We start from the raw sequence: 8609 nt of genomic DNA, 5'->3' as shown, positions 1-8609 counted from the left end.
ATGCGAAAGTTCTCTGTCAACTTCGACAACAAGGGTTGGGTCATCTGCTGGACATATCGTGTAATTCTATCCCTCAGTTCTTCAAGGTTTGAAGGCGGGTCATGTTGGAATACCCATTCCTTCAGCATACCCCAAACGAAGCACCAAGTGACGTGAGGTGAGGAGAACGTGAAGAGTACCCGGCGAAGTGTTCTGATAAATAGACTCCAGAACCACGTGATGTACGACATGTTGCTCCGTCCTATTGGAATATCTGAACATGAAATGGAATGTTTTTTTTTTTTTTTTGCACGACACATCTTATGCAAATCCTGATTGAACGGAACCAACACATTCTCGATGTAGCGTACGCTATTCAAGGTCACGCTTACACTACCCTCTTCAGTGAAGTAGGGCCCAGTTATGTCATGGCACGAAACTGCACACCATGCGATAACCTTCTCGCTGTGAAGAGGGTTTCTCTTGGGCAAATTCAGGCCTCCAGAAAACAAGAACCTGTAGCTTCGTCTGTTTACATGCCCGCTTAGATGCACTTCGTCCGAGAACCAGACATTACGGAGGAAGCACTGATCTTTCCTTTGCTGTAAAACACGGATCCATCTGAATGACATAAGAAAAGGCACTCATGTCTTAAGGATTTTCTGTCGGAATCTCTCGATTAAGGCAATGATAACACTATTTCATGGGGCACGCGTACGGAAACGATGAACAAACTGCTCACAAACATGTCGTAAACTTGAACCATTTGTTCCTCAAACTCCGTTTGAACGAGAATAATGCTCAAAAATAAACGCCTTTTCTTCCAACGTTAACACCATTCGAACCAGATATCTAAGAGCGCCTGTACTGAAAGGGATGTAGAAGTATGAGCACTTTTTTGCGCCATACTCTATGAAATAACAGGAATGCATTTGTTTCATCATTCTTCTGGTGATCTTAAGCAATATTTATCCTAAACGAAGACATGTTAAAAGCCGATTTCTGCAGATATAAAACATCTCTGCACTGTAATATGATCATCAATACTGAAATTTATGTTAAGTTGAATTTATTGCAAATCATTATAAAATTGTAGGGTATTTTAAAGTAATAACTGACATTTCCAACTGGGAAGAGATAATCTATTGCACTATCACGAGAAAGAGACGGCGCTTATATAAAATGTAATTGTCAGGATTGGAAATACTCACATTAACTCATATTGGAAATACTCACTCATATTCACTCTAAGAAGCAAGAATTATCGATGAGGTACATCGAACTCGAACTGATAGTACTCGCAAGCCGGACTTATAAAATCCATTGAGTTTCTTTTCAACTGGGAATATATTTTCTCCCGCCACACAGAAAAACCTACCTAGAACATACACAGGTTATTTATTATACTCGATTTAATTGTCACCACTGATTCCAACCATTTGAAACGAGGACCGAGAATAATTAGTAGTAACCACTGGTAACGCATGTTACTACCAGTTGTTACTACTAGTTAGCATTAGGCACAGCGAATGATTCTCGGGAATGATTTGTTTCTTCTTAAGAGATAATATTTTCCCCTTTCTTTCTTAACTATGTTAAGAAAGAAAGGGGAAAATATCTTAACTCTGTTTTCTTAACAAAGAGGTATGTTTGGAAAGAACAAAAGTGACAAGTTATGTTCATCGACGATCACGTATCCACTATATGTCATATATTAAACAATCCTGCTCTACTTTTCAATTAACGTCGAACATAAATGTGGTTAAAATTACATAATCTGTATCAGTTCCTATAAGGAACGTATCTCCGTAACACTAATGATACATATCAGCATGTTTTTCTGTAGTTATATTGATAGTTCCACTAATTTTCCACTGGTGCTTTATATGCGACAGTCTCTAACGTTGACTCTGCTGACATCCTGTTTGTTTCAGTCGCTAAGTTTCCATTGAAATATTCAATTAAAAAAAAAAACATATATTGTTGCGTGAGTCACAAAATCCTAATCTTCACACTAACTGCAATCAGAGCATTTAAATAAGAATTTCAAGGGTAAGAAAAATATTGCCCGAATTATGAGAGCCTTCTTATCCAGAAGTAAACTTCGAAAGGTAATTGAATATTTGAAAGGACTTACTAGTAACGATTCTAAATCGTATTCGTCAAAGTTTGAGAACTGTTTCAGAAGAAAATTTAATTATAATGAGGAATAGATTAAATACTTCTACTGTACGTTTTCGAAAATTTCTTTGCCACCTGTAGCTAGCAGAAGACATTTTACAATTATTTTACCAGATTATTTAAATATTGTCATTATTATTAGTCAGAGGTTTCAAGATACACTTTTCAAAGCACACGTGTTTTCATCGCTTTTTTTTAAAGCTAATAAAATGTTGACTTAGTTTTTGTATTCGCTACAGTAGCGAAAATCCATATTGAATTTCCTTAAAACAATTTTCTTTCCCACATTCTTTCCTATCAATGAATCCATTAACAGTGCTAAATTTAATTATTCCTTTTCTTCAGCACTTCCAGACCGACTTAAAATAGTCAGACACCTGATATCTCATCAGCGGTAATCATGCTCCAGGTGTATAAATGGGTGTTGGGAAATATGATCGCTGAATCATTATATGACGTAAAGTGAACTCTCTTGGGAGAATTATTTCATTTGCCTTTGAATTCATTAAAAATACTTTATATAAAATTCTCAGTTTATATGAAAGTAATGTATAAATTAATCGAGTTTTTATTCGACATATTGATTTATACGTAATAAACGGATCTGTTCTGTATAAATACGATGACAGTTTTCTTCAAACTTTTCAAACATGGTGAGTGTTTTTATTTTTTGAAAAACAAAACAAAACATGCGAATTTAATTACTAAATGATACATAATGATCTCTCGTAAATCAATCAGTATCTAAGATGCTCTTTAGTAGAACACTCCTGAGTTTGAATCCCATGTAAGATGCCAACGTCATAAGTGCTTTCTGTTTAAAAGTGAGTAAGCCGATCTCCTAAGGAGATATTTTTTTCTCACTGAAATTTGGGTTTTCATTCCTCAAAATAAAAAAAAAATGCAAACCCTCCAAAAACTCAATCATTCAGTTGACAATAATGCAGTTTTCATAGCTTTGGTTGCTTCCGGCGTAATTCAATTTTTCTCTGGTGCCTCGATGAGATTAACTGCGATACTGTTTTGGATCTTTAAGAAGTTCATGTTTAGGAGCTCGTTATTTACAATGACAAAAACTATGAATTTTCTTCAGTGACGTTTAGATTTCTTTTGTGCTCACCAGTACTACGGATAATTCTGATAGTTCGACCATCGATATAATCAGAATGTGGTGAAAACTCATTGCTTGCAAAAAAAAAAGTAAAATGTATACTTTTTAATTATGACTATATTTCTTCACGCTGGATAATAACAAGGATATGAAAATATTCTACGCACATTCAAATAATATTCACAAACCTTTATCCTTTTTTATTTTGTTACCATGAAAATTCACGAAACGCAAAACAAAAAGATCTAAAACAGTACAAAAAAACTGTTCTAATTTTTAAGATTCATTCTTTGTTTGCTTATTTTTCTTGCTAGTCATTTCTCTTCTTCACTTATTTGTTATATCTTCTTTGCTGGCATCATTTTCTCCTCAAAACTTCCTTTTGTTTATTCTCAAACTGTCTAGCCAACACACGTATAAAACAATTTTGTATTGTTAAATGGAATAAATTATTTACTATTTCTTTTCTTTTTTAATTTTATTATTTTAATTTAATTTTATTTTATTATCTGAATTTCTTAGGCAATATTTACAGTAATCCTAGATGCATTTTCAACATTAAAATGAATGCAGCAGTATACTTAAAGGGAAAATGCAGCTAAGCAATATCTAAAATATAGTATGAGCTAGTTTATGTGCTTCTTATATTGTCGTAAAGTCACACTGATGACATTAAGATAATGCATGAAACGCGTGGATGTATTTGAACATACGATATTAGTTCTTGATGTAGTTGTTTTCTCCCTTCACTATACGGTCCCTCACTTGAGGTCCCAATTCCATATGTGAAAAAAAAACAGTCTGTTGTTTATAAAAGAAATTATCATATATTATCTGATCAATATTATCAGAGAAATCTTTCGTAGAGTCATCTTTAAGGGTGTCAATATTCACTACAATAAACTCAAATAACTGGAATTATATGACCTGCATAAAGAAGTGTCCATTTATATAAACAGATGCACTCAATTACTGTTATCACAAGTTTTCTTTCATTAAGTCACCCTTGACATGTAGTTTGTTTAAACACCATATCAACCACCATAAAAATCTTTTTATCTGTTCCATTAGCTAAGAAACATAACTTAATCGTTCCTCGCAGTTCTGTTTTCTTGATTGCTGTTAGTGTATGATATTGAAACCCAGGATGTCATTACTGGCTATCATAGTCATTATAAAATACCCTACAATAATTAGGAAACAGTGTTATAAAATGGGCCAAAATATCCTTCTGGCATATTGATAACACTTTTTTAACTTTCACCAAACTTTTGCTATTGCATCATACTCATTGAGATATACGAAGTGCCCAAAGTTTCAAATGCAAACGTTGCTATATATCAAATGAATAGCATTATCATTTATATAGACAGAGTCATCAAATTAAGTTTTTGGTCTTTGTATCTCATAATCATTTCAGTTCAGTTTAGTGACCTATAAATGGTTGATATTCATATATGCTATGGAGTTTTCATACATATCTGTTTAGTTTCATAATAAAATTTGAAATCAAATTCTCAGCCTCGACACTCTTGTCTTCTATGACCCTAATAATGAAAGCAGTCAATCTATATCTTTGTCTTTTTCTTCTTCTGAGTATTTTTTATCGCTAACTTTAAGCATTACCTTAACTTATTTTGCTAACCTACCATCTATATCCTAATCTCTTTTAAGTGACCATGGAAGTTTAGTTACCTTCTATATTATCTGTGCTCGCCTATTCCTCTTGACTAACAGTGTGATGTTCCTTTATCATAACTTAAGTTTTAATAAATTTATTGATGTGCATCTAATGTCTTTGATTAATCGCATTACTTAAATTTAATTATCCGATCCATAAATTAAAACTGACTTAATAATTATCTTGCATACTGTTAGTTTTGTTTAATAGCTGATCCTAGTTTACTTAAGTATAGCTGGGATGGCATGTATTGTATTGTCGACTGCATATGTGATTTTCCATCATCGCTTAAATAGTTCCATTTAGAATTCATCTTCTTATTTTCATGTATCTTCCTGTTTTCAGATTTTTATATTTTATTTTCATACCAGACTGTTATAGAAGTTGTTCAGTTTAGTTAACTCTGTAGTCAAGTACTGGAATTATTTAAGAGTATAATACAATCTGTATAAAGTTAAATTTTTAAGATTAACATCTCCAGGTTTCACATTCTTTTGTTCATAAAATCTTCTACATAAATTATGAATAACAGTCCGTTGTGATAGAGTGCACCCTGCGTAGCATCAGATTTTATATTATTTTATATTAAAGCATCTTCTTCTTCAACTCACTTTGAGTTTTGTTTCAAATTCAAAGTGAGACTGTATACTATTTATTTGTATAATACTCAGTTTATATTTCACGAATATAGTATTTTGAGAACACTTTCTGTTGGTACTACGTATCATATACCATTATCAGATCTAAAGAAATTAAATACAGACAATATTAATATTACGCTGGGTTCTTAAGTATATTTCTTATGTTTGATGATAACAACACCCATTATTTGACCTAAATCCACCTTTTTCTACTTAGTTTCCATGGATGCTCCCGGGTTCTCTCTCTTCACTTTCGTTATAACGAATAATTTCTTCAGACGATATCCTGTAACATTCATTCAGAAGTTTGTAGACCTCCATCATATCACCCGTCTTTCTTCAGGATCACATACTTTATAACATTTGGATATCCTGCATATGTTTGTGTATCATATCAGACTTTCAATAACAATCTAAAGACCTGTCGTAATAATCAACGCTTTATTCCTACTGTAGTCATTGAAGCATAACTAATCAATGTTATAATTAATGTAAAACATTTTAAAATGAGTGCCGTTTAGAAGAGTTTGGGCATTTTTGTATATTCCGTAGTATGTTTATTATCCTGTAGTAGCCATCAATCCCTAGTCAGACGTGTAGAAATGTACCTATGAGTCAATCTCATTATTGTTGCTACTGTTCCTTATTATCATCGTAAATTGGTATTAATATAAATGGATACTGTTTTTGTCTTTTGTCGATCAGAATACTAAATGATATCTTCAAGGCCTGACCACTCCTGAATTAGATATTTTGCATGCATATATCAATTGCTTAATTGCTTTTTGGAGAGTAGATCGAGATAGCACTGGCGTTGCACTCTCATTTCCAGAAATCACGTTCATATTTTCCTTGAAATATCACATGACGCCACGTCACGCTGATACTCCAACTGGCTATTTCGAAATCATCCCCACACAAAGAAGAAAACAGAATATTGTTCAAACCACAAAACATACTTTTGTATTTATTTTTAGAGATATTATGATAAAGGATCCTTAGTTGTAACTAGGAAATGCATCTCAACATCATAATACTCGGCTTGTATTATACATTCAGTTAGATAGCATTATGATAGTAGCTGCTTTACCCAAATCCATCCATTTCATTTGAATTGTTTGAATCGTTATTCTATGCTACAATATTACAAGGTCTTTCGTCCAATCACAGTTGCATTGTACAAGAAAAGGCACCTTATTTTTCGATAAGTGTGCAGTATATCTTTACGGAAACCAAAGTTTTGATGTACGTAATGCTCTAGTATAAAGCTATGTAGGAGTAAGCAGTACGAACGCCTGATAAAAAGCACTTGCTAGTGTACTATAAATGAAACGTAGAACATTTTCAGCACCTTCCTATTTCTTTCGGCTAGTTTTCTTTTTTCATTTGTCTGATCGAACATTAGGTTTTTTTTTTTTTTTTTTATTTTAAGATGATCATCTTTACATATTTTAATACGAGCTAAAATTTCGTACAATTGAGTTTTGGAATCGTATACGAAATGAGTGACAAATAATAATGGAAAGCTGTAATAAAAGGATAAAGTTACATAATTCTAAAGAAACCAGATTTTCAGTATGATATGTAACTACTGTTAATTAATAATTTATTCTTTGGCTTTATACTCTTCTGTTCTAGTATGCAGTAGCACTACTGCTTTCAAAGTACGGTAACACATAGCCACGTATTTCTTAGTTTTACATATTTTCATATTTTAATGTGTATTTTGTAAAACACATATTAAAATGTCATTAAAATATTATTAAAAAAATGAAAAAAATCTGTATCTGTGTGATTGTATTTCAAATTATAAAAAGATCAGATATCAGCCAAACGATACATTGGTATTCTTGTTATGATGGAGACACTAAAGTTCTTAGTTGAATTTGAGTTATATAGGTCAAATATCACCCTCGTTTCGACATGTTCGGTCGAAACGAGGGTGATATTTGGGTTTCCGTTTCTCAGTGGAGATGACATTCGAGCAGCAGTCAATTAGTTATTCAGTTTCCTAATTAAGCTCCACATCAGATGTATGTTGCTTAACTCTGCTTGGTTAGATATGCTAGAGGCAGTGTCGAACAGTGTGTTGGGTTTTGCGTTTTCTTGCAGGTCATATTTGATGATCAGCTATAGGTCGATGTGTTCCAAGGTATGAGATAATATACAAGAGACTAAGACATGATTCCCTGAGTCAGAACTGGTGAAAGTTAGTTGAGTAGTCAAGATGTTGTATCAAAGTTGGTACTGTGTATCATTTGTATATCTTGTGCGCTTCTCTTTAACTTTGGGTGGATAAACACATTGGAAGTTGAGGGGAACGTGCAGAGATGAAAATTCTGTACATATGCAAAGATGAGGATGGATACACTGAGAAGAGGTGATGGTGTATGCTACAGAAGTTGGAAGATATATCACTTTTATTCCTTCGATATATTCTTTGTCAAAATATAAAATAATCGAGTAATGATCCAGCTTTTAATAAACTGTTTCCTTACTTCTCTTACAATTTTTCTAAATTTGTAACTATATATTCTGTTAAATTAGAAAACCAAAATACCTGAACACTATTCTTCTATTTTCAAATGATTAATTTTTGCATGTGATATTTGATTGATGCTGATTTTATGGAATATTGAAGTAGATTTACGTTTCACTGACCACAGATAATTTTTCTGCATTTTTTGGAAAATATTTTAATGAAGTTAAGAGTTAATGAAGATTGTTAGGGTAATCGGGAAATAACGTCATACAGTTGCATTGACGTATTTTTTAGGCACATTAGAAAATTAATATACTCATATTAATATTGAAAACTAATTGAATAACATTTCACATTAGTGCACTTAATAACGTGAATATAAATTCTCACAAAAAAAATAATTTCCAAAATGACTTCGTAATGTAGTTGTATATTTTTATATGGCTCCTAGCCACGTAGATTATAAATGTATAGTACATTATTAAGCAAACTTTTAAAGTATTTTTATATAATCTTACTCTAGAATCCAAACAT

This window comes from Typopeltis vanoorti, chromosome 14 (assembly GCF_054136105.1).
Source record: "Typopeltis vanoorti isolate ZY-2024b chromosome 14, IOZ_Tvanoo_1.0, whole genome shotgun sequence".
NCBI lineage: Eukaryota > Metazoa > Arthropoda > Arachnida > Uropygi > Thelyphonidae > Typopeltis > Typopeltis vanoorti.
The sequence above is the reverse complement of the archived record's forward strand: the minus strand, read 5'-3'. Positions refer to the sequence as shown.